The sequence below is a fragment of the Molothrus ater genome, chromosome 12 (assembly GCF_012460135.2).
Source record: "Molothrus ater isolate BHLD 08-10-18 breed brown headed cowbird chromosome 12, BPBGC_Mater_1.1, whole genome shotgun sequence".
NCBI lineage: Eukaryota > Metazoa > Chordata > Aves > Passeriformes > Icteridae > Molothrus > Molothrus ater.
The window spans coordinates 21,019,648-21,046,925 of record NC_050489.2 but is presented as its reverse complement, the minus strand read 5'-3'; the positions used below and the strand labels follow the sequence as shown (position 1 = coordinate 21,046,925).

The 27,278-nt window shown below is 50.1% G+C and overlaps 1 long non-coding RNA gene across 1 annotated transcript; it reads right to left on the bottom strand.

Moving 5' to 3' along the window:
• Positions 1–164: 164 nt before the first annotated feature.
• Positions 165–26,946, bottom strand: LOC118691191 (uncharacterized). The gene is made up of 4 exons (XR_004980978.2): positions 26,778–26,946; positions 7,633–7,777; positions 1,355–1,532; positions 165–793 (listed from the first exon to the last, which is right to left on the bottom strand). It is a non-coding gene; the product is annotated as an uncharacterized LOC118691191 (long non-coding RNA).
• Positions 26,947–27,278: the final 332 nt, after the last annotated feature.

The following is a 27,278-nucleotide window of genomic DNA, read 5'->3' as shown; positions in this document are numbered from 1 at the left end:
TTCCCTTCCCTTCCCTTCCCTTCCCTTCCCTTCCCTTCCCTTCCCTTCCCTTCCCTTCCCTTCCCTTCCCTTCCCTTCATGGTTAACCTTAAGTCTCTGGCCAAAAAGAAAGGAGTATTCTAAGACAAAGGATAAAACCCAAGGGAAACAAAGTAGAGACCATATTGCTGCTGCATAGAAAGCTTCATTAGCCCTGTTGGCATAGCAGTCATGAGAGAAAAAAGCCAAAACAGTAGGAGTGATGTGAAGGGACTGACTGCCAGGGGAGGATGTCATGCATTTGCCATCTCTTGATGTCTTCAAGCCTAGCCAAATGCCTGTCTGAAGCTATCTTAGAAAAGTTACTGACTTCAGAGTAACAGGCAAATTTTCATGACTGTAGGTACTGGAGGTCAGGCAGCCCAATCCCTTCCTGCTCACCCCGGAATCTGCAGGAAGGAAATGCAAAGGAGGATCACAAGAACATGGTGCTATTTGTGCTCTTGGATAGGAGTTCACACCAGCACTGATTCATCTGGCTACATCGGCATTCCACAGCATTACTCAGCCCCTCAGGTGGCCAAACACTCGAGGGTAGATCTGTCTGGAAGAGGCCAGGTCTGCTGACCTTATATAATTTCTTCCTTTTTTCAGATGTTTAGCAGCTGTCCCCAGTCTCCAAGGTATGACACAGCCAGGTGGTCCTAACCTTGCTGAAGATCTGGGGCATTTGCACCATTTTTCTCACAAGATCTCACTGCAGTCTCAGCTGCTGTAGCTCTGTTCCTTCTCAGGAATTAGGCTTGGGGCTGTGCTAGAAAAAAATCAGATGAAGATGGAGAGATAGATCTGTGGAAACGTTTGTTTGGTGCCCAGGAGCAGCCCAAAAGGCAAACTGACTGTTAACAATTATGAAGAAAATAATGGAGAGCAGATCACAGTTCTGCCAATGAACAGATTCATAGTGAAAGCTGCACTGTGATTTCTATATGCAGCTCTGTCTGCCTCTCTCAAGAAAAAGATTTGGAAGTGTTTCAGAGAAGACCAACAAGGACGATCAAATACAAAGAATATTTTCCATGTGAGTAAAAAGTGGATAGTCTTTTTAGGCTGGAAAAAAATAGACTGAAGGGGATTATAGTACAAAGTTTAGCAAATAGAGTTTGCCTGCAGTATGAGTTCTCGTCACCCCTTCAATGTAAGAACCGGTAGCACCCCATAAATTAGCAGGTAATAACAAAAAAAGCAAAAACCAGATAGTTTTTGAATGTTGTGCTGTGTCAGACTGCTTAACACAGGGTGTGGTGCAACTCCAAAGCTCATATATATTCAAAAATAAATAAAACATTTTAATGGGAGAAAAATATCCACTCACATTGATGGAATGCAAGAGCCCATTTCTGCTTCTGGAGCCCATGGGCTGCGGGTGGCTGAGGCTGGCAGAGTGTTCCTGGAAGCACTGTGGGACCTGTGGCCTCTGTACCCCAGCATGGATGCACCAACCAGACTCCAGGAACCAATCACCAAATTGCACTCTCTTCTCCTAGAACAAGCTACCAGTGGAGAAATAGAAAACAGGTTTTTTGTAGCTATACTGAAACTTCACAGTTGATTTTAAGCCTCTTAGACGGTATAATACTGACTGCAAGTTCCTGCTGAGGGCTATCGACTCCAGCCTGTGCCAAGCTGCAGGGAACAGCCTGTGCCATGCCTGCGTGTGATGGAGCGTGTCTCTGCACCAACAGCGTGACTGACTCAGATCAGAAACCAGCTTCCTGGGATTTCCCACCAGCATCCTTTCACACTGCCATCCAGCAGTAGAGATCTGTGCATCCACGAGGTGACAGGCACCAGAAGACAGCATCATCTTCAAACCACACGGAGGGATTAGTGCAGGCTGGAAGCAGCCCCCCGCTGCCCTCTGTCCAGGGTGGGACACACTGCCTGGTGTGCTGTGGGGAAGGAGGGGGCTTGCACTGCAGAGGTGGCTTTCCCAAGTCGTGTGCTTGTAAGCAGACACCATGGCAAACAAATTGAATGTTGTAGTGTAACTCCTAATCTGGTTCTTTTGAAGCGCCTGCTGTTGTGCTGCTGTGGTGCTAAGGAATGTCTGCATGATGGAATGCAAGGCTATACCTTAAGTACTTCAAATTAATTGAGAGCAGTAGTGTTTCTTGCTGTGGGACCACATCGAGGCCACTGACTATTTACAGTCCTGTAGGTAAGAGCTGCAGGCAGCATGGACTGTGTGGGCAGGATGGGCAGGATGGCCAGTGTGGGCTGTGCAGACCGGGCACCAGAGCAGCAGCTGACAGAGGTCAGCTGTGTGGTGCTGTTTTGTTATTACTTCAGGCAGCATCTCTGCTTCATCACACACTTCCTATTTTGTGACACAGCGCTCTCACCAATGATTCAGCAGTCACAGATTCTCCATCTTTTTATCAAGGTTAATTCCCCATCACCATTATTTTTGCATACCTTCTACTGCAAGAATGAAGAGGCCAATACTGAGCAGTAGTGAACGCTCAACCAGCATAGTAACCAGCCAAATTCCATATTAGCGGCATGGTTTAAATACCCAGCCTGCTTCTACATGGTGATCAATAACACAGTGGAAGGGAGTGGAAGGGGCCCCTGCTCCAGTTGGGTAATGCTCCCCTATTTCTGGAGTTTGTAAGCACAATATCAAAATTACAAAGCACAACACTTTCCATTTCTTGCTATCATTTTGAATTAAAGACTTTCTATTGAAGACACTCACTTCAAAAACCAGCCAGGCACTTTCTAATATCAAGCAAAATGCCTGAAGAATAAATTGCTCCTATCAGAAATAAAGCATTTTAGTTCTGCCAGAAGCAGAGAGATCTGTGTTTGTAAGTCCCTCCAAAGGCAACTCCATCTTTCCTGTTTTCCTCTCATTTTCTTTTGATGCACGAAGCCTGCACATTGCAGTGCTGTGATTGGATTCAGCTTTGGAGCAGTGTAATTGTAAATATTCATTGGAATCCAAGCCAGTTTTCCCAAGTCTCTCTTAAAAGCTTTGCAGTTATACAAACAGCCATGGCTCTGCATTAGCCTCACAGCCTGGAGGCTGCCTATTCCTCCCCAGCCCCAAAGTCTGCTCCGTCAGAGGCTGCATGGAGAGAAATCAGCCTTGCCAACCATTTTAATCAATGCTCTATTATTTTCTTTATTCCCTCTTTAATGACGGTGCTGTAGAGCTGGCTCTCAGATACAAGTATCCAGTGGGGCTCCTCACTGGTGTCTACACAAATAACATGGCTCACCTTGGCTCCCCTGAGTGTCCTGGCCGTGTATTTCAGTCCCTGTCTCTCTGCTGATGTTGACAGGGTGTCTGTGAAGGGCTCTGAGTCCTGGTATGTGGCATACAGTGCATGGTACAGGGTACATGTGGCACAGGGTACAGGGCATTATGCCTGTGACCATTCCTCCCCCCTCTGTGAATGCTCTGTGGCTGCTCTCCGACTGTGGGGCAAGGCAAAGGGCAGCAGACTCCCACAGCCCCTGAGGAGCTGAGGCAGGCTCTGTCCATCAGCCAGAGCCTGCCCTTGCCTGTGCCAGCCCTGCACGGCCAAACTGCATGCTCCAAGCAGATCATGCTCTCCAGGTGGTCTCTGACTGCAGCCGTGCCCTGCACAGCTCATTTGCAGAGCAGCACATGTAAGAAACTGCACACAGCTATTCTGCTGAGAAGGGAAATTGAATCCAAAAGTTCTGATAGCATATCTACACTCCTATCTCTGCCTCATCCACTCATGTGTTCCCCACCATGGGTGGGACTCTGGCCAAAGCCTGTGGCACAGCAGGACATGTAATGCAGATGGTGGGATTGGAGCCTTCATCACCCAGTGACCTCCTCCAGGCTCTGCTTGCTCCTTTTCAGCATGTGTTACAGCCTCCTGGGGAACCTGGAACCAGGCAGGCTGGCAGTAAAAGGGAAAACACCGCAGGAGACTGTGGTGGGGCTCTGGAAAGGCAGAGCTGTATTACAAGGTAGGAGCAGGGATAGATTTAGGAAATGAGCAATGCTGATGTGAACATCAAGAGACTGATAGTCTGTCTTCCAGTTCTGAGACAGGGGAACCTAGAAGTACCCTGCATATTGTGTGTCTGTCCTTAAAGCTCTCCTGTGAGCAGGATCCTTGGGCCCTCGCAGTCTGCTCACCTGCTCTGTTCTCCTTCCCTTTAGAAAACTGTTCCTAATCCAAATGTTTCCTGATGGAGGCTCTGGCCAGTAGTTCTTGAGTGTTCCTGCAATGGACATAGAAAGCAGATGGCTTTTTTCCCTTTTTCCAGGAGTTTCTTACACACAGCTGATATTGTGATCTCCCTCAGTCGTACAGAAATAAAAACCAAAAACCCAAACCCCAACAAAGTAGCCAGATGAGAAATCACAAAAGAAATCACCCTGTCTAGTAGAAGTCCTTGCCACACAGAGCAGTAGCTGTGAGAGCAGATGCCCTGTGAAAGCAGATGAAGTAATGAGGCCTTTATAAAGATAGCAGGTTCCAATGTCAAAACAGCTCATGGAGAGAAATTCCCTGCTTCTGTAGATCCACATGTCCTGGCAGCAGCCACCAAAGTGTCCTCTTCATCTCTTTTCCCAGCTCAAGGCCAGCTGCCTTCAGAATGTGGTGAAGGAGACATCTCCGGGGAAAATCCAACCCCCAGCTGAAGGGAAGGAATGTGGAAAACCACATGGTCACGAAGAAGGGCTGGATGTTGAAACCTGCCCAATGGCAGGAGCAGAGGGAACCTGTCCCTGAAGTCCCTGTGGGAATTCATCCTCTCTTCTCCAGACACAACACATCACCTTTTCCCACCTGTGGTGTGACGCTGTGACCCCTCAGCAGCTGCCAGGGGAGGGGCTGTACCAGTGAACACACAGCCTGGAGCCCCATCAGGGTCTCTGGTGTAAGAACACATGGGTCCTTTTGCTGCCCTGGTGCAGAGGAGTCTTCATGGCATGAGCTGGAAGCACAGACCTTCCCTTCCAACTCCGTTTTGCAAAACAGCCAGAGCACTGTTCTCCAGTGCTCCTGCTTGGATGATTTATCCAGGTCACGGTGAGGACAGCTGGCTAACCGAGGTTAACAGCTTTCTCAGCTTCATTTCAAAAAGACATTAGCATGGGGGCTGTATTAAACGACGATACGCCAAATCTTAATTCATCCACTAGGAGAGCTCATGATCAGGTGGGGGACTGGGCTGACAAGCAGTGCTGCCAGTCTTTCTGTAAAGGGCAGGACCACAGCTCATGCTCCCAGTGCTAAATTACACCTGGCACTCCTTGCACAGGAGTCCTGCTGCCTGCTGCAGGGAGCCAGGACCACCAGCCTTAGGAGGTCCAGGGTCCCCCAACAGGAAATGCATCAGCAGCTGGGATTGGCTCAGAAAAATACATTGGAGTCCTTCTATCTAGAAGAAGGGTGTTGGGAAGAAAACATGACAAAGACCTATAAATCAGAAGTGTCATAGGAAGGTGATTAAGGAGCGACTGTTGTGGCCTTTTCCAAGAAAACAGTGGAATTTGTCAGGGGACAGGCTCAAAACAAGCCAAAGGAGGTGTCTTCTTATCCAAGCATGGTCAAACAAGGGAACTCACTGCTACAGGACTTTGCAGAAGCTGGATAAGATCTGAGTTACAGAATTAGTTTGACAAGTTATGGATGAAAATTCCTCAAGGGCTGTTAAACACAAAGGCTCCCCCTTGGGCTCAGGAAGCCCCTTCACCACAGAAGGTGACTGAGCATTTTGGTGAATTTCACAAGCTTCCCCTGTTCTTCCCAGGGGAAAAGAGCTCTTTCCTAGACAAGGCCATAAACTGCTGCCAGACACTGAGCCAGGTGGAACACTGTTCTGCCACAGAATAGTGTTATATTTATATATAACAAGGCTTGATGCTTAATTGGGAGGTTTGTAAGAGAAAGTTGAGAGTTAGGCTGTTTTATCTGCCACTTTCACACTGAAACCAACAGCAAGGCTCAGCTGAATTTGGTATCAGTGGGTGGAGAGAGGGAAGGGAAGGGAAGGGAAGGGAAGGGAAGGGAAGGGAAGGGAAGGGAAGGGAAGGGAAGGGAAGGGAAGGGAAGGGAAGGGAAGGGAAGGGAAGGGAAGGGAAGGGAAGGGAAGGGAAGGGAAGGGAAGGGAAGGGAAGGGAAGGGAAGGGAAGGGAAGGGAAGGGAAGGGAGTAGGAAGAAGCAGAGTGTCATTCCTACCCTGCCATGCTGTCTTTGCACAAATCAACACACAATCATCCATATGCATATGCAGAGCAAAACAAAGGCACATGCTGACCCTCTCCCACATTCATCCATCTGCCACCATCCACAAACACAGACAAAGGCACACATATCCTGCTCCCACCTTCACTGTGGGCAGTTGGAATGCAAGCTTGCCACGCACAGCTCAGCCCATATGCTGGGCTGACTCCTCACACACAAAACAATGGATGATGTGCGAGTAAATAGAACAACACCTTGTAACTTTCCTTCAAATTCAATAAATGTAATCAGTGCATTGTGTTCATGTATATTGCAATGTATTGATATATGAACATATATGATATAGAATAGATATAGCTATATGAACATATTCATAGGAATATATTTATCATCACCACATCAAATGAAACAAAATGTCTCCACTTTGACTAATAAGGGGGACACCCCCCCCAACTCTATTTTAAATGCTGTCCTCTGAGCTGCTTTAGACAAACCAGCGGTGCTGAGCATCCAATATGCTGGTACCTGGTGCTCCAATGTCATAAGTACCTCGTTTATTCTACCAGAACCCCAAGCATATTTCACTAGCAAGTTGTTAAAATAGACACATTTTTTTAATGGCATGTGTGGTGCTGAAGGGAATGGCAAGTGGATACCAGGTTAAGCAAGTAATGCTGCAGTGTGCAGCTGCAGGAGTTCCCCAGGTTTCCAGGATCAGCTCTCCTCATCCTTGTTTGCCATGTGGCAGACAGCCTGATGGCTGCAGAGGTGGGAGCAATGTGCTTTCCCAAGCCAGGCTCACACACGGGAGCACACTGAACAAAGGATCTGACTCTACAGCTTTTGAAATACAGGGGTGGGCGGCGGGGCAGGGGCAAACAGACCCAGCACAGGGGTAGAGTGGCACAGGCTGCCCAGCAGGCCTGCAGCAGGAACAAGGGTGCTCCCACCCTGATGTCCAGGAGCAAGCTGAGGGTTTTGTCTACAGCAGCATGGCTGAACAGGTCTGAGCAATCCTAATCTCCTGGCACACAGCATGTAAATGTCACCACTAGCCAGGACAGCTCTGCCCTGAGGCAGTGTTTTTGTGGCCATCCTCTTCTTGTCTCTCCAAGGTCAGCAGCAGAGCAACACCCACAACATCTGTGCATGACAGCCATCACACCCCCACAGCCACTGAAATCCCACCACCCATTCACAGCCAGCACAGCTGTAGCCATCTCCCTGCTGCCTCCCATCTTCCCTCCTCACTGGGAGGTGACAGATTCTACTGTCACATCTTCAGCCCTTCCTCATGCTGCCATGTAAACAAGAGCAGCAGATTATTATTACTGCTATGAATGCAGCAAATAGAGCTCCCTTCTCAGCCTGGGCTGCTGAGCTCGAGTGGACTGGTATCTTCTCCTACCTGCTCCAAGCTCCCTTCCGTAGCTGGTGGCTGGCCCCCAGGTCCTGGCTGAGCTGCTGCTCTGGCTGCATTTCTGCTCCAGGTCTGCCTGCCTCTCCCTCTGCTTGGTCTGCAGTTGATAGATCCTCTGCTCTTGAGCATCCAGCTATTGACCCGCCCAGGGAAAGAAAGAAAAAATGGAAAAAAAAATCAATTAATACTAAACGGCTTAACAAAACCCCGAACAGCACAGACCTGATGCTGCTGGGGGTGGGGATTGGCAGGAGGAGACACCCCCCACACATTAGCTGCAAAAATCTGATGTTCTGGGGACAGGAAGCCAATATGGTAGGTGTGATTTGACATGCTTGCCCGCAGCAGGCAGACATGTCCAGCTCAGGAAAGCAGAAACCCTGCTGGCTGGGGCACCTGCCTCTGCTCGCAGGAGGGGTGTCAGACCCCTGCAGTGAGGGAAGCAAAGAGCAGCTGAGCAAGACCAAAATTATTCTAACCAGTAACCAAACACCCAGCTCCTGTTGCAGCTGCACGCTGAGCTCTTCAGGCATTTTCCCTGTGTCTGCTGTCCGCAGAGCAGAAGGGGCTCAGGCACCCCACAGCCTGTCCATCTGTCTGAATAGGGGCAGCTCTAAGGGTTCAGCATATTCATTTCTTGGTGTTCCAGCTCTAAGGTGTTTGCACAAGGTGGAAGCAGGGAAGAATCATAACTGTCAACCAAGGAGCATCAGCATGACAAGACTCAAGTGTTGACCCCAGCATGGAACCACTCTCCCTGCTACCTTGGCCATTTACTCCTCAGGGATGCTGCTCATCTTCTTGTGATGGGCCAGAGAAGGCACAGTCAGCAGGCACTGTATGGCTCCTGCCCTGCTAAGGATGGGGAGGCAAGAGAAAATGCTGCCCAGGCAGCTTAGGAGTTGGTCTTTGGCTTGGTGGTTTAAATGCAGCATACAGACTCCTCTGCATTGCTGGCAGGGGATTGCCCTGCCATGACCAAGGGTCCTGCGTGCAGGTGAGAGCAGCATCCTCCTTCTGCTGCTCAGATATACCCGCAAGCAGCCCTGTGTCCTGGAGAAAGGGGTCTCCAGAGCTTCTTGCAAGCACTGCCTGGCCACTACCACCTTGGCTCAAGCTGGCAGCCCCCCTGCCCTCAGGCAGGCCCTGCTGCATGGGTGGTTCTCCCAAAAGCAATGTTTCCCTGAAGCTTCTCTCTTGGGGCATGTGTCCATCTGTCCTTCCAGCACTGCCACTGCCCCTGGACCCCCTGGGCCCACTTGTGCTCCACAGCGCTGCCAGGCACAGCTGAGTGCTGCCAGCAACACTGCCAACATCCAGCAACACTGGCAGCAACAGAGGGGCCTCACCAATGTTCACTGACTTGCTAAACCTACAGAGGATTTCAATATTAATTAATGCTAACTGATTAGTAAAACATATTTATTGAAGACTGTCACCCTGATGTCAACATTCAATAAATATACTAATAATCAATTTGCATGTAATTAACATGAAATCATGTTAATGTCTACATTAAAGATGTATTTCAGCACACAGAGGCAGTGCACAGCCCATGGTGCCAGGTCCTGGCTTCCATTGATGGGAGGGCTGAGTGGTGTGCCAGGTCACAGGGAGGCACTGGGAGGTCCTTGGCAGAAGGGTGAGCATCCAGCAGCACCAGGAGACTGGATGGATTCCAAAATCATAGGCTCACAGAGCTTTGTCAACAGGGATACATTAGAGACGGAGAGGAGCTGATGCCTCCCCCTCATCATCCCCCTCTCCCAGCTGCCAGGCAGGTGAGTGGGCTTGGCAGGCAGGTGATTCTGGGATTTTCAGTGCAATGAAGCTGCCTGCCCGCTCTCAGGCACCAGGAGTGCCTGTGACAGCAGGGCATGTCACATCACATGTCTCCACAGCCTCTGCCCGTGGGTCCGAGGTCACCTAGGGGTGCATCCTGCCCACAGCAGCACTGCCTGCCCTAGCTTCCCTCCTTCCCCTGCCATCCAGACAAGCCCACCTTTCTTGTGTCCCAGCGCAGCCCCACGCAGCGACGTGCTTGCAGCAGGAAGGGAGGTGGCATGTTTAGGGTGAGCATCCCCCACCCCCAGCCCTTCTCCTCTCATTTAAGTGGAATCAATTGTGCCATTTCTGCTTTGCTTTTCAAAAGCAATTACTTTCATGTCATTTTTACAGACATGCACGGAGAGAGAGAGAGAGTGAGGGCTTGATTATGCCCCCTCCCATCCCCACCGTACGGCTTCCGCAGCGTGGTGGAGTATTAAATTAAATGAGGTATCTATGGAGCGGCGATGGTTTCAGGTCAGAGGCGCTGTGGAAAGCTGTATGCTGCACTGCTCCTGTATATGTAAATGGATATATTAAAACCACTGATGTCAACTTGCAGCACTCATCTCTTCTGCTCTCGGGTGATCAAAGCTGATTGCAGAGGCAATTACTGCAAAGGAAAAGAAAATCACGGCCTCCTGCTCATCCCTGAGCTACTGGAGTTTAATTGCTTAGTGTAGCTGAAGCTGCCTCTCCATCTCCCTGGTATGCACACACACATGTGGCAGCATCTCACGCCTAGAGACAGACAGCAATGGGCATTTCTGGGGAGGGGTGGGGAGAAGCACCCGAAGCAGGGGAGGACCACAACATGAAAAATAATGATGCTTAAAAATGAATTAGACCACTACAGCAGGCAGGGCTGTATCTTAGCAAGCTGCTGGATCGATAGCACAGGGAAACAGGGCAGCATAAATACATGCCTGTGAGACAGCCTCTCCTGCTCTGTGGTCTCTGGTCCAGGATTTACAGTAAGGCTGCTTCAGTCTTTTACAGGATGTGGCTAATCAGACTCCCAAATTCTGGTGACACAGGTAAGAATCATGACCCCTGTTTTACAGCTGAAGTCACTTGAAGGGAAGATGCCGGTGCTGTCCTGAGGAGTCCCAGCTCCTCACCCTGGTCATACCTTTGTGTTTCACGTGTTTCTGCAGGTGCACCACAAAGGCAGGGAACACTGTAATGCAAACACAACACTTGGCCAAGTTGCCATCAGGCCTGTGCCACACACCTGCCCAGGTTGCCCACGTGTAGCACAGGGTCACCTCAGTGCTGGTCAGGCTTTGGCTGTGGAGCCTGACCTGCCCTGAAGCAGGGCTGAGCACGTGCCCTTTGTATGCACACCTGTACCTGTTCCGAAGCAGGGCTGAGCAAAGGGTAAGGCACCAGATCTGCCACTGACATGTAACAGGGGAGCAGAGGGGCAGGAAAGAAGGTGGGGAGGGGGGCAAATAAAAGCTCTGCCTTCCCACCTGCAGGAAGCCACAGCCACCTCCGTGGCACCGCGGGGGCGTGGGCACCACACCCCCAAGGCAGGAGAGACCCCAAAGGTGTCCTGTCTGCTGTGACCCAGTTCTCTCTGGTGGCTGTGGCTCTCCTCCAGCCTTGGCCAGGATGAGTGCTCCTGTGAAACCATCCTCACCTGACACCTGGGGAATAGGAGAGCCAGAGAAATCCAGGTGCTGCAGTGCATGGCCAGAGCAGCCACCAGCAGCCATTCCCTCAAAGGCAGAGGAACAAAAACACCTAATGTGAGAACAGTTCTACCACCTCACAGCTGCATTTGGGAATGATGAGTCTGGCCCCCAACAGAAAGTTACTTCTGAATTTTTGACCCTTGAGAGTTTTGCTTTTGTGCTTTTCTCCTGAACCACTGGAAAGTGAAGAATACGGGTTTTTTTTAATTGCAACCAAAGCCTGAGATTCTGTTCTTCCTGCTTGATTTTACAACAGGGGCTTCAAAAAATCAACAGAAAATCAGGAAACCCAGAAATGAGCCTTGTGATCTGCTCTGGCTGCAGGAGTGCCAGAAGCCCTCAGCAGTGCTGCCTGGCCCCTGCCCATGGGTGGGCTCTGCCACGCAGCCTCCTCCCTGCCCTGTGAATCCAGACTCTCAACTCAAGGGTGCAATTCCTTTTTTATGAGCTGCCTGTCTCTTTTTGTTTAGCTAAGAGTGCTTGGAGCCCTTCCCCCACCTCCTTTTCCACTGCTGCTCTGGTTTTATTCAATTCAACACTTGAGGGAACTGCAGATGAAATGTCTCTGAATCTAAATTGCCAGCGATAGATCTAACAGCCTTTTTCCCTCTCCCCTCCCCAAGCTCCCTCAGACAGAAAGCTCCAGCACATTGTCACAGTGCAGAAGGGCAGCACCAGGATGGGTGCACACCCTCCCTGCCTCACGTGCAGGCAGGTGAGGGGACTGGGGAGCCCCTCGCTGCTGGTCCTGCCTGGGTGCCCAAGCACTGCCAGCCTTGCTGTGGGGCTGCTGATGCTGGGTGGCCAAATGGTGTGGGAAAGACTGGGAAAGGCTAAACTTTTTCCTTCCATAGGGAAAACCCTTGACCTTAGAGCATAGAAAAGTAGTCAAAAGGAAAAATAAGGCAAAGAGAAAGGAGGAATCAAAGCTGGGAGACACAGAGGAATTAGGAGCCCGAGGGAGTCTGTACCCAGGGAAGAGGCTCTCGAGCACTCCTGTAGAGCAGCTCCCTCCACAGAGCTGGGATTCATGGCATTATCTTCATGCTGGGGAAATTAAATTATTTTTGTCCTTTGGCGTCAGAGAAAAATAATAAAATATTGTCAGAATATTACTGAAACAATAAACATTTTTTTTCTGAGTTTGGAGACAGAAGGTGAAGCATTAAGTGTAATGAGAAATTAAATACTTCACTGGACTCTAAAGCCTGGTAATACTGAAACCTAAAGACAACAGCTTAAAAATATCAACTTTGCAATGTAAATATTATTCTATGGAAAAGACCAGTTAGTGTGTTAATTCACAGCTGTAAATGGTGCCCATTTCCACTCAGATAACAAAAACCCCAACTGACCTCTGTCTTGATCCCATAGTCCTTAAGTCCCATTCACTCCTCATACACAGGTGGTATAGAAAATTCCATCTCAATGGAAGGAGATGTTGAGAACAAAACAAATAATTGGAGTATAAAAATAAGCATACCAAGAAGCATCATGCTGACTGCATTCTAGATTTTCATATTAAGTTAAAAGAAAATCTGACTTTGGGTATCTGTTACGAGAACAGAATCCTGCTGTAGAACCTGTGGCCTGTCCAGGGTCTGGAACCGTGCAGGTTTCCACAGAAATCTGGCTTATTATTTGCAGTGAGAGCTTCCTCATCACAAGAGGTTTTCTGCTGTGGATCCAGCATTTTTACACTTGTCATGAGGAATAATCAGACAGCCTGGCTTGGTTTGAAGCACTGGAAAGGGCACTGCTGGGAAAATGTGTGTTTTCACACACTGTGTGTGAAAAGGAGTGGAAAAGGGATCATGTGGCAACATCTGAACACCATCAGGTCAGTCCCTCTGGCAGAGCTCTGGATCGCATCAGTGGAAATTCAGGGTTTTCTGGTGAAACAACAAATCTGCTACTAGGCAGCTCAGATAATATAGATCTTCCCTGCCTGATTCGCTGTGCCCTGATTTGCTGGGCGAAGGGTGCAAAGATGTTCCTGCCCCTGCTCATTCCCCTCGCTGCAGCACCCTCAGCTCTGCCTGGAGAATCAGGGGGTGACACACGAAACACCAGTCACTGGGCACACACTGAAGTGACAAGCACAGGCTCTGGTTTTCAGGAGCAATGGATCTGTGCAGCCTCTGTGAGCACCACATGGATGCTGGATGCTGAGGAAGGGGAAGCAGAAGCTGTAAAATGACTACACCCATCACTGAGAGGCACATGCTCTCACAAGAGTGAGGGGAAACCCAGAAAAAAAAGATGAATGCTGGACTGAATAGCCAGAGGAGCACAGACAAACGCAGGAGTAAGCAAAGGCTTTAAAAATTTAGCAGGTTATTCTGAGGTCCTGGTGGCTACAGTGATGTTACTGCCAAGCTGCAAACCAGAGCAGTTTATGATGGAAGATCATTGACACTGAAATCAACCTGGTTGCTCGGTGTCTGCGTGATGAACAGCACCGAAAAGGGCCTCCCCACACCCGCTGGCTTTCACCTCTTTACCACTGCCATGAGACAGTCCTGAGCTCACAACTGTGCCTCCACTGCAGCTGCTTTGAGCACCTACCTGCTTCCACTGACTGACCATGGCTGCAGGCAAGTGTGAAAATACTGAATAACAACCAAGAACTTCACTGGAAAAACCCTCAAGGAAATTCCTGAGATTTCCTGAGGACACAATTTCCCCCAGGAAACACCTGAGATGCAAATATGAGGACTTGATACACATGGCTGTATCACCCTGCTGTTCACTTTAAAGTCAGTTTATATGTGTTCACTGGAGACCAAGGACATGCAAAAAACTCCCACAGGTGAAGGCTGTGGCTTTTGAAGCTGCTGCCAATGGCTCCATGGTTGCTTTAGGGACAGCTGAGGCACATCTGTCAATAGTGAGAGCCCTATAATCTCTGGATAAAGCAATACACAGTACTTACAAACACTGTAATAGAAACCTTTTCTGTGAACATGTTGCAGCCATGATGCAGAGCCCCACTTCACCCATTTTCATGGCTGAGGCTTTAGCAAGGAAGCAAACCTCAGCTCCAGTCTCCTTTTCAGGCTGTAAGAGCTGTCTACCCCAAACCACCCACCAACCCCAGACACCCCTGATTCTGCAGCTCAGCATGAGCCCTCATGAAAACAGCTCTTCTGAGGGGACAGGGATTCCCAGCACATGCTGTCACTTACTGGAACACCCCTCTGAATCCTGCATTTCAGAGAGGTCACCTGTCTGGAGCAAGGCCTGCAGGTGAGAGAAAGCAGCTTGAGCTAAGGCAAGTAGATGGCCCCTGGAGAGTGTAGAGCAGACACAGGCAAAGGGCTCCAGGGCAGGGCAGGGCAGCAGAGAGGAGAATTGACCTTACCTGGGCTACAGCCTGCACTGGCAAACAGCAGGACCCAGCTGAGCTCAGGCAGGGAGCAGCAGCACGGGGCCCTGGCTGCCCTGGCACAGGCTGGGCTGGGGTTAGGGTTGGGGTTGGGGTTGGGGTTGGGGCACAGGGTCCCCCTGCAGTGGCAGCCCCATGGGCAGATTGAGGGCTGCCAGTGGAGCCCCCCTCCCTCTGAAGAGCTCTCAATGGCACTGAGGTTCTGGCAGAACCTCATCACCATTGCTGACAGGTTTCAAGGTGAGATGGAAAAGTGTCATGCAGCTTAAAGTAAAAGATAGGAGGAAGACTTTAACCTCACTGTACAATCATGCTAGCTTTGTCAGAATAAAAGTCAGAGCAAATCCTGCTGCCTCACAACTTGCCACTGAGGAAAGTGCTCAGGCACAGACATTTTCCATTGGCTGCCCCTGGCAGGCACAAGGGAGAGACTCCAGCATCATATCAGCACAGCAGCAGCACCAACAAATCCTGCAGCAGTAGTGGAAGGCTGTCGTGATGCAAAGCAACAAGATCACACAATGTGTCCAAGAACCCTTGGAAAGGCAAAGGCTCTCAAGATATTGCAGAGGGAAGCTCAGAATTGCTCTCAGTTCATTAGGCTTTGCCTGAGGGGTTTTCTTCCAATATTAACTACAAACAAGCTTAAGGTTTCGTGCATGCAATGCAGAAAGGTGAAGGGGAAGGTTTACCAAAAGCCATTTGTAAATATGCTAAGGCAATTCATATCTGTTTTTAAAACTCATCAAATATCTTGTGTACTAAGTCACCTTAAACAAGACCGTTGAAAAAGATCTGTCAATACAACAGCATCTTTTTCTGCATAGAAATTTTACATCAATGCTGGCTAAGAGTCTGTGCATAAATTACAGATGGCAGAACACAGAGTGCAATTTCCTTCCCTCCAGGCACCGCCACTGTGTTCCCCTGCAGCCGCCTGCTCCTCCGAGCTTTATGACCCCGGTGAGATGAGCTCTCGCTGGTTTTTTCCTCGTTACATTCTGATATTTCAAAGCATGGCCTGTTCTCACTCCCATCTCCCTGCTTCACATTATTAATGAATTGGAAAGCAGACATCATTAGTTTTTGGAGACCATTTCTTTTAAAATTTACAGAACCCTTCATCTGAATCCCCAGAGCCAGTCTGCTGTTCTCATCTTGGAATCTTATTAGCATCATATCTCCTGGATCCTGCCATGCAAACTGCATTGCTATGCACTTTCCAGCACTTGACCCTTTTGCGGACGGAATTAATTTTCTCTTTGAAGCCGGAGCAGCATGCTGTTGTGCTTGTTAAAGGAATAAAACTCATGGTGGAAGAGAGGAAATAAGCAGAGGTTATTCTCAGTTAAATATAGGCCACAATGAGTTTTATATAGGCAGGCTGAGAGAGATTGGCCAAAAGAAATAATAGATTGATGACGCTTTATTACCAGAAACACTTCCCAAAATAGCAGGCAAATAAACTGATGGATAATGCTCACTGGGAATTTCTGGGTTTAGCTTCTCCTGTTCAGCAGCATCACCCCTCTTTGCAACAATCTGAATCTGCCACCTGTTTCAGTAGCCAAAATACCCCCAGAGTTCTGGTGAATTAATGGTGACTTTTGATGGAATTAATCTGAAAAATGCAAAGAACCAGAATTTGCTCCTTGCTCCCAGCAATGGAAAGGTGCCCAACTTCCTGTGAAGTGCCTAAATGAAAGCCCTGGTACAAAGAGGTCTTTCTCTAAAAGAGTGTAATATCTAGCACCCCAAGAACATCTGTGTCATTGCTACTATCCCCTTAAAAGGCACAACGTCCCTAACACCTGAAGTAAAGTAGTACTAGAAAATGTAAAGTGTTTGTTGCTCAGTCTGGGCTATTCTTATTGCGCAGGACGCCTGGAACTGAAAAACGTCCCTCCCTCATCTGCAGGGTTTTTACAATTTTGTTCCTGCTGTCTGGTTTCAGCAGCAATCTTTACTATGACTGCTCTAGAGGAAGTTCCTTAGATGAAGACTTCATCCCTTTCCAAAAACTCATCAGGAATATGTTAAGAAAAACAGCAGAAATTTATTAACATAACTTGCAAAAAATACAAAGCCAGAGAGCCCAGAATAGCAGAGCAAGTCTTACACCTTCACTATCAGTAATGGGACCAGGCTGCACTCGGGAGCTGGAACAGGTTCACACCCCTTGCATGGTTCACACCCCTGGCTGTGGGGTGGGTCACCAGTTTAAACCAATAGCTGACTGGATTGCTCTTTCCTTATGGCTGGGCAGTGGTCCAAGCGGAAGGAGGAAAGAGGAATCCAGCTCATCCCAATCACACAAGGAAGCCACAACCCTGGAGTCCTACTCATGTCATGGAATCTAAAGGAAGAGTAAAAGCTCCTGAGCCAGGCAGGACTGAAGCAATTCATTCCTCTCTGCATACACCTGCCCTGTCCATCAGAGCCAGCCCAGAGCTCAGCCCTGGAGATGGTCCTTGCCTTTGAAGGTTGATTTTACCTTATTTAGCTCACAAACAGCCAAATCTTGACAGCACCATCCAGACACTTCTTCCAACACTCCAGAAGCCATGTCAGAGGCATACCCAGCACCCCAACCACCTTTGCCTCCCCTTCCTATCTTGCCATGACCCATAACATTGGTCTGCCTGGGAAAGAAAAGATCCCAGGCACAGGTACCTCAGGCAGTGGTGGGACAGTGCCTCATGGTGAAGAGCAAACCCAAATGCATTTTCCAGGCTACTGTGCTAGTAACACTGGGTGAGCGAGTATCATGTCCATTACCTTATCCTTTCACCTGTCCTCCAAAGAGTGAGAGCTGGCACTCACTGTCTTCTCCTCTTCACCTTCTGGAAGCGTGGCAGCTGGTGCAGAATGATTCAGGCAAACAGTGTTACAGCAGCAGCAGTGCCAGAGACAGACTGGCAAGAGCTTATGAATAGCACAGAGGATGATCTATAGCCAAAGCCATGGGCAAGTGCTAGCCATTAGTCTGGGTGCTGGTAATGCACTCCCTGAGTCCATTACTCACCAATCCATCAGGCAGCCTGCTACAGACAGAGAGATTCCAGCACTTCTAAATCTGCAAAGCGATGGCTGGCAGCCTGCACTACATGCCCTAGGTTACAAGGGCATGGAGGAAGACAATTCATTTTATGTCATAGCCAGTATTTCTTCTTCTCCTTTTTTGTGTGTACTTAAGAAATGGACCTTCTATTATCTGCAGATTGATAGCCAAGAGAATGCTCTGGTGTCTCTGATCACATTTACTACTGAGAAAGCTTTCAAAGGACAATGAACCTCGCAGTTCTCATTAGGTGGACTAAGTATGGGAACATGCACAAGTGCAGATGGAATTTCTAATTTATGAACAGTGCTTACAGTAGAACTATTTTAGAAAAACACTACAATTACAAGACATTATTGGAACATTGGATATGACAGAATCAAGGTTGCCAGAATAGTCTGGGATATTCTGCATAAGCATTTGCTATGGGCTCTGATGCACATCTCACACTATCCTGTACTTATTAATTCATACATGCACAGAAAAGGCATCAGTCACTGCTTCCTACCACAGCTCAGTGTGTGGCTCCAGCTCCAACTTGCATTTAGTGCCCACTTTTCAAACCTCTCACAAAACTTTGCTATTAATCTGCTTGTGACATTTCTATGACATTCATCACTCTCGTTCTCCAAGGGCAGTCCCTAATCTCAACACCCTTGCAAGAAAAAAGTTTCATCATCTGCACTTTCCAAGTGCCAAACAGAGACAGAGAGAGACTCAAGAGCAAGACTTATCCTCTAATTTTGGTTCAAGGTGTCTAGCTCTAATTTGTGATGCACTTAACAACTTTATAGCACTTTGTATGTTTCAAGCAAAACTGTGAGTGCTTGGCAATTCCACAAAGAAATACATTCCTGCTCTGGCTGTGGAAGACAAGGAGCTGTCTGCCAGGATCCTGGCTTGTGTGCTGCCTCCAGTGACACAACCACCACTCCAACCCTGCGGCTGCATCTGCCACTAAAGGCCACTCCAGGCCACTCCAGGCAGCTCTGGAGCCACTGCTTGACATCCACCAACACTTTCAGGTTCCACAACAGAGGGATGAGGAACCCCTCACATGACAACCACTCACCATGTTTGCCACATACTGATCCATTTCCATTGCAGGATCTGTGCACACAGCAGGTCACCAAAGAACAGGCACTCACACCTGAGGCTGGGCTGAACCACACCAGCATGGCAGGTTCTGTGGTTTGGGAATGTAGGTCAAGAAATGGCAAGCAATCAAAAAGAGAATCTTTCCATGGAAAGTGTCAATACTACTTTTATGTAACAATATAACTCAATATTTACATGCAAATTGAACACAGGAACTTCACACATTACTATACAAATAGGAAATTCATTTTGAATACCTGGTTCTAGGCACCTCTTTAACTTTCCTTTGCCACAGCCAAAGTGTGTAATGATGAACACACCAAACCCTCCCTCTTCTTCAACCTGATGCTGTTTTCTCCGTCCACAGCTGCCTTGACATCTGTTTTAACTTTGTATTCAAGAGTCTGAGCATAAATAGGAAATGCCACTCATGTCCAACACAGGTGGATTCATGTTGCAGTAAGCACCCGAAATTTCTCATTTCATGCATTTTGAACACCCAGATTTGTAATTCAAAACCACTGGCATGTTTTTGTTTGTTTTCCTTTTTGGGAGTCAGTCTGGCCATAGAAGAAACAGGCATGAGAAGCATGAGGCATGGCCAACACAACCATTGGAGCTCCCACTCCCTGCCTGGCCAGAACGAGGACTGGGAAGCAGGGAAATGGAAGAACAAATGACAAATGGAAAAAGCATATGAGCCTGGCAGAACTAAAATCAAAGCTCTGTCATCCCAAAGAACATCCCCATCCCAAAGAAGGAGGAAGAGGCACACAGTGATGAAATGGGAGCAGTAGGAATTCATTTGCCTTGGAGGCATCCCTACACATGAACTCACACAGGCACAGAGGAAACCTCACTCTGCTATTCCTGCAGGGAACCCTCACCCTCAGGCTAACCCTAAAGCAAGCATTAACCTACTTATTGTGCCCTGGGGCAGTCTGTAGGGTGAGGAAGCTGCCTGTTTGGGAGGAAGGGGAGCAGATGTCACCTCAGTACAGCATCTGAGTACATATTGTATGGTCACCTGAGAGCAACAACACGAACCTCTTGTCATTTTGGGAGAGTTGGGCTAAGGCAGGGCACCCTCCCGCCCTTGTTTTGAGCCATCTCCTTCCTGAACAGATAAAGTGTAACTTCATTAGAACAAAAGTGTCACCATTTTAGGAGCCCTTTTCTGGGGCAGCTTTGGAAACTTCAGCTTCTTCCTTCTGCCATTAAAGCTCTCTGAGCAGTGAGGGCCCAGACTGAGTCACCTGTGCCAGGTCTGTTCCGCTCATCTCACGGGATGGGAGAGGGACAAGGGACATGACCACCCACCCAGTTTGCAAAACCCTCCCAAATCTCAGCTGCTCTCAAAGAGCCAAACACCACCTGCCAAAGTGAGCGAGTGCCAAATCTCCCTTCTCTGGGCATATGCTCGTGAGTTTGAGCAGCCTTTGTCCCTTCAGAAGATTTGTCCTGCATCACCTGTTTCTCTGGCTCACCAGCAAACCCCAAGAACCTGCTGCTATCCCAGATCTTCAGGATCAAACACCAGTGCTTCCATTCAAGTGTATGATGGCAGCAGCAGGAGATACTGCTGCAGTTTTTAGCAGGGGTCATCATGGTGCTACCTTTGAGACACATCTGTAGGTACTGGAGCAGAAAGTCCCAGTGCTGGGTCTGGGGACAGCACAGTGACAGTGGCAAAACAAAGTAAACAGAATCACTGAGCTGGCAAAGTGAGTGGGCACCACTAGGCAGGGCAAAGCAGGAGAAAGGGTGACAGAGTGTCTGGGGAGCAGGAGGCACAGGCACTGCGTGAGCAGGCAGACGGGGCAGCAGCAGCTGGCACTGAGTGACTGGCACTGCTGAGTGGCTGCAGGGATGGCCTGCAGCAGCACTGCTGGCCTTGGCTGGAGCGCTTCCCCTGCACGTGACAGCTGCGGCCCGCGATGCTCCTCTACCTGATACTGAAATACACACTTAAGAAAGGAACGCATGGCTCTAAGGAAGAGAAACACCAGATCTCTCCAGATAGGAGCCTAATCCTACAAAATTTGCTCCTTCAGTCACTGAAGAAAAGTCTAAGTGGCTGAACTCCACTGAGCCAAGATACTTAACCATATAATTTCCAATCCCAGCTATCTTTACAAACACACATCAGCTGCAGTGAGCACTGTGAAGAGAGTACCAGAGCCACAAACAGGCTGGTCTGATGCTCGGGACCTTAACACCAGGATGAATCTTAACAAGGATCCTGATTTCTGCCTGGGAATTCAGCAGCCTGTCCTGTTTTGCTGAAGAAGCTGTCCACACAGCACCACTTTGTTCCCCAGGTGTGCAGCATCCTGATAAAATCTGCCTGCAGCATCTTTGATGCTTTTGAGTCATTATTTTGATACAGAATTGTGCTGTATTGCCTCATCTCACTGAATCTTTGCCTCCATCAAACCAGCACCAGTGGTCTGGCTGTCATCCTGCCACCCTAATTTTATCTGCACCAGGAACATGGGAGCTGCACATTTACACTGTGATTGTTTTAATTTTATTTATTTTCTCTGTCCTGCAAGTGATCAGCTTCCTTCTTTTTAAAGCCTGCAGTCAGCTTTAATCTACTTAGCTGGGAATTATGAGAGATTTGTTAAAGATTTAAAGATTTTACACGCTTTGCTTAGAACTATAACCATCAGGCAAAAAGGCCCATGCAGGCAAGCTGTTCCTAATGCTGGGCACATCCCTCAGATGTGCCAAGGTTGGTGATGTGATGCCAATGGCTGATGCTTTTTGCTGGCACACTGGTGCCCTCATGGACCTGCTCAGACAGTGCTTTGAGTCTGTCTGTACATCACCCTTCTTCTGGAAGACTGAATAAGGGAGGGAAAGAGCTGCCAGCTCAGAATGTGGGTCATTGCATTGGCATCAGCAGCTGCCACTGCCACAGAGTTTGGCATCAACAAGAGTGGAAAATTGGGATTATCCATCCAGCCGAGGCTGGCATTGCCTGATGGTGCATGCCTTGCCCAGGAGAGGTGGGAAGGAAACTGCAGTTTCCTGAGAGCTCTCTGTAACTGTATCCTACTGCTCAAAACAGCATTGGTACTGGGAGAATGGAAGCAGGAGGTGGAGTGACTCTAAGCTGAATGGGAACCCTTGTTGGAAATGATAACAACAGGCAATGCCAGTATGGCTAAACTGTGCTCTGCTGGGGAGCCCCAGGCACAGAGGAGCCACAGATCCAAGGCCCTGGATCTGTGTTTCAGACAATTTATCTCATTGAGGGACAGAGAGCAAGTCCTGCACACAAAGGCCCCAGGAAGTCCCAAGTATGGAGCTGCAGGGAATTCTTCCAATGCCACAGGTGAGGAATCACAGGAGAACTCTGGAAGAGAGCAACAGGAATCTGTCAGGTGTGCTCTGTTCAGCTGGCAAAAGCCACCACCTCAACAGAAACCCAGAGCATGAATGAGCAGCGGTGTGAGTGAGAGATTCCCCATGAGCTGTCCCTTGTTACTGACCTGCAGAGACCAGACAATCCTGTCTGGCAGACAGAGGTTTTGGTGCCCCTTCTGGATGACCTTTCCTTCTCCCACCCAAAAAAAGCTGTTTCATCCCTAAACATTCTCCAGCCCTTGGTGCAGCATCAAAACCACAACAGAACACTCATGTGTTTTGGTGTTTCATAAAAATATCAGAAAGCAGCATAGAGTGTGAGCTGGGGACCAGAACCAGCCCACTGAGCAGCCCAGAGCAGGATGGGGACTGGGACCAGCTCCCCATGCAGCCCTTGGCACAAGGAGTGAGACTGGGACCGGTCCCCACAGCAGCCCAGGATACGCTGGGGCAGCTCCAGACACAGCAATGGGCTCTCCCCAAACAAAGAGTGAGTACCCCTGGCACCTGCACATTGCCCCACAGCAAGAGCTCTTCCTGCCAGCCATGGCCCAGCCTTGGTGCTGGGCAGCCCTGCCCATCCCTGGTCCCCATCTGGAGCACCACACCAGTCCAGTGTAGGATCTGCTGGTGCTACACCCAAGACCCCAACAGGGAAGCAGACATCCTTCTCTCCTTTCCAGCCCGCAGGAGCCTTTGTGACAGGTGAAACAGGGTGGTTTGCCTTGAGGTTAAAAAGATCTCTGACTCCTGGCATTGCAGGATGTATCCACTGATCATGGAGCTGTGGGGAATTCCCCAGGGCCACCATCCTGCTTCCTCCCACTGCCCTCAGCCCTTCCTGCTCTCCACAAAGCCCCCTACCTCCAGGGGGACACACCAGTTGTTCCCTGCCCTTGCACCTTCTCCAGGTCAGACTCAGCTGCTTTTCTGTTCAGCAAGGACCAGCATGGGGACAGTCACCCCTTGGTGCAGGGGCAGGCACCACCCCTGAGCAGCAACAAGCATAAGATGCTGCAGAGCCTGGCTGTGCTGCTGCCTCTCGCTGGCATGTCACACAGACTACAGGATGGTTTGCCTTGTACCTGATGTGAGGGTCTCTTCATGTTCCCACACCAGAAATGTGCAGCCACAGGTAAAAGCACAGTCTATGAACTCACTGCTTTGTCCTGGGGATGCTCAGTGTGACTGCCACTGTCACTGCCTGTACCTGCATCCACTAAACAAACCACACACACAGCCACAGTATTTTGAAAATGATGGAAAGTGTGAGATTCTTCACTTTGGAGACATCTAACACCAAAAATGATTTGGAACTAGGGAGACAAACATTTGGGTTTTACAATTGAAACGCAGACTATTGAGAACAGCAAATCACACTTGCTTGCCCAAAAGCCCTTTCAGGGACTTCCCAGAGCTGAGGAAGGCTGACACTGAGCTCTCCTGACCCCTGGGCTCTCCCATCCCTCTGCTTCTCCTCAGATGCTGCCCAGAGTGGCAGACTGTGACCCACACAGCTTTCCACGGGCCTGCACATTATTATCTATCCCTGTGCAGACAGCTCAAAACTGTGCAGTGGCTTGCCCAGGTGCAAGATCCCAAATGCACCCTCTTGGTGCTCCCCAGATCAGCAGACATGCAAAGAAGAGGGAGAAAAGAAAAGAAAATGTCTTAATACCTGCCTGAATGTCCGGATATTCCAGAGCCTTTCCAGTGCTGACACCGTGGCGTTGGGCAGGACCCTCCGGGTCCCTCGGCTGGCAGTGCCAGCCCTGCGCTGCGCCTGCAGCTGTCCCCAGGGTCACGGGGCTCAGATCCGAGCAGGGACGGAGCTGGCACAGAGCAAACCAGCAGGAATCCATCCCACTGCGGCTGGCGAGGGGCTCCGGGCGGCTCCTCAGCGCACACCGCGCCTGTGAGCTCGCTCACCTGAGCGGTGCCGGGCCCCGCGGCCGGTGACAGCCCCGGGGGACGCGAGGGAGCCCGGCTGAGCCACCTGTGGGGCTGCCCGTCCATCCAGCCCGTCCATCCAGCCCGCCCATCCAGCCCGCTGCCCGGGCCCTGCCTCCTCAGAGAAGTTCGAGGGGAGCAGGTGGGAGCTTGGTGGAGGGAGTAATGGGAAATAAATAAAGCACGAGGACAGGGTGGGAAGGGGGGCTCCGCTCCCATTCCCAGACGTTTGCACTCCCAGACTCAGGCGGACTTTGCAAAGCAAGTGTGGACCCTCCTGGCAGGGCAGCCAGCAGCTGCCTCTCCACGCTGCAGTTTTTATAAATTCTGGGAAACACTTTTAGACAGACACTGGCACTCATAAATTATACAACTCATTTGCATATTCCAGTCATGAGACATTATGCAAATGTGACCTGATTTGCATAATGGATTCCTCTTGTCGCTTCACTTGCTTCATGCTTTTAAAAAACAAAATGAAATAAAATGAAAGCACAGGAAGGTGAAAGCAGCAAGTTCCCAGCGCTGCTGCGCCTCCTCCTGCCACACTGTCACCCTCACCAGCGGCACACTGGGGCAAGGGAGAGTGAAAAACCGAAGCCCAGATGGGTTATTTCTCTCGCAATCACAACAAACTAACTTTGCCTTGGTGTTGATGCTTCACCCCAAGCCACACACCGGAGCCGATGAGGGGAGCTGGGTTCTGGCGGGCAGGACGGGCCGTGGCGGCCGGGGGCCCCTGGTGCTGCTCGCTGCCGCTCGGGGTGCCCGGGCCGGGACGGAGCGCCGAGAGCCGCCCGTGGCTGCCGAGGGCTCGGGGCCGCCGTGCCGCAGCTCCTGCTGACAGACAGGTGCCTGGCAGAGCGAGGGAGGGCTCGTGCCGGCTGTTGACAGCAAACAGAGCGGTGCTGATTCGGAAGGACGAGGCAGCGGTGCCAGCCGCCCGGCCGGCCCCAGCAGCCCGAGCAGCCCTGGCAGGGCCGGCCCGGCCGCCGCCCCCGCGCCGCGCCAGGCGTAGCGTGCCAGGCGGCCGGACCCTGTGGGAAAACTTAACTGTAATTCTTCAGCTTTTAAAATCAATTAACCCGTGTGTTAATTAACATCAAGTCGACGGGAGGAGGAGGAGGAGGGGAGAGCGGGAGGGAGGAGGGAGGAAAAGAGCTGCAAGGGCGGATGGCAGCGGAGTTGGCACAGTGCCATCCATTCAGTGGCAACGCCACAGCTCCCTGCGATCGCGGCAGCGGGTATATGTTACGGGGGCCCTGAGCGCGGGCCAGACAGTGCCGTAGAGCCAAGGGAGATTATCCAGAGCCCCAGGAGCAAGCGGCAGGCAGCGACCGGAGGCACAAGTGCCAGGATTACAGACCAGGCTCCTCCGCCGAGAGCCCTTCCTCGGACGCGCACCATGGGGATGGGGCTCCCCCGCCAGCGCCGCACTACTCGGACTTCCAGCACTTTTCCCCCCTTTAGACATCATTCTGCCGCAGTGGAGCCAGCACAACGGATGCTTTCACACCCTGCGAGACAAAGGCCGTCGTCTCCGCCATGACACCGCTCCGTTCCAAGCCGAGGCCGGCATCTTGGAGTCTTTAGAAATAAATGGAAAAGGGAAATGCGAACAATAAACACAACAATCGAAAAAACCTCATCAACAAACCCCTTGTGCCCGCTCTCCATGCCAGGGGCAACATGGGCATCTGTCGCAGCAGAAGGCGTTTGTGTGGGGCTTGCTTTTTTTTTTTGGCTTTTTTTTCCCCGCAAGCTGTTGGCGTGTTTTGCCATTCAGGTTCGTTTACAATTAATGCCAAAAAAACCCCAACCACACCCAGCCCAGTCAACAACAAACAAAAGGGAGTAGTCGACATGGAGGGAGAAATGCCCAGAGAAGCTGCAAGAATGCGAACTCCGGCCGATGCCATTTGCCATTTGGACAACCTCAGGGAAAGGTGCCAAATCTGCAGCTCAGGAGGGACCCCGAGGAGGGAACGCGAAGGTCTCCGAAGAGCCGAGGGAAGGAAAGGAGGAAGGAATACCGCTCTCACAGGGCAGGATCAGCCTGCACACAGCCTCTGCTGGGAGGAGAGGGAATGTTTGACGGTGTAGCGAGATGCCTGTGTATGCACACGCACACGGAGCAGTGCGTACAGACACACAGCCACACAGCACACACCGCCTGGGGTCGGTGCACAGGAGCTGTGTCAGTGGGGTGAGGAGATGTGTGTGTGCTCTGTGCACACACGCGCGCGTCCGTGTGCGGGTGTTTATGTGTGTGCACGCGTGTAACACACGCAGGGAGATGTGTGTTTGTGTGCCTCAGTGCGAGAGAACGACAGGGACTGAGGAAGAGACACACACACACACACACACACACATTCACCCACCGTCAGTATACATCCCACTTTTTGACCTAGGTGTACACGGAAGACAAAATAAAAATCATACTGGAGCAGCAAGCAGGCAGCAGAGATTTATCTACATTCACTGCTATCACCAGGGAGATGAATGGGGCCGATCTGAAGCCCTTCACGAGATCCACTATGGGAGTGAAGGAGGAGGAGGGATGCCACACAGACATGCACAAACTTGAAGACAGAGAGATTTGGAAGGTGCTACTTGTGAAGCCCAGGTGGCACTCGGAGGGCGAGCGAGGGAAGGAGGCGTGCGGGCGCTCCACGGGGTCCGCAGGGCGCGGGGGCTTCTGGACAAGGGCATCAAGGGACAGCTGGCTACTTACGTTGTCTGCGCTGCTGAGGATCCTGCAAGGTGTTCTGTTGGCACTGGGCGCTGAGCCAGGGAAGGGCACTGGAGACAAAAGGGAGAGACAAAAAATAAAGTCATACAATGGGAATATTAATTGCCTCTCTTGCGGATTTTACAAAACTCAAAAATGTTTTCTTTTTGCCTGGTGATTTTTTTTTTTTTTTTTGTGGATTGGTGCACTTCCCTTCTGCATGGAAAATACTAGCATGGGATCTACAGCCCAGCTACAGGGCTCGGGATTAACAGTGCTGGCATCTTTTGGGCATATTTTTTCTTTTAATAAATGAGCTTTTGCTGTTAATGAGGAATAATCGTTTGGCTAATGAGCTTTGAAACATTAAGAGAAAAGAGGGTTTTTTCCCGTTAATTGCCCTGGTGCGACCGCATGGATGGATTACAAAAGACAGCAGTAGGAATGCAGTACAAAGAGGGGAAATGTCTCCTGGAGTGGGATAAATGCAGAGATGGGTGATAC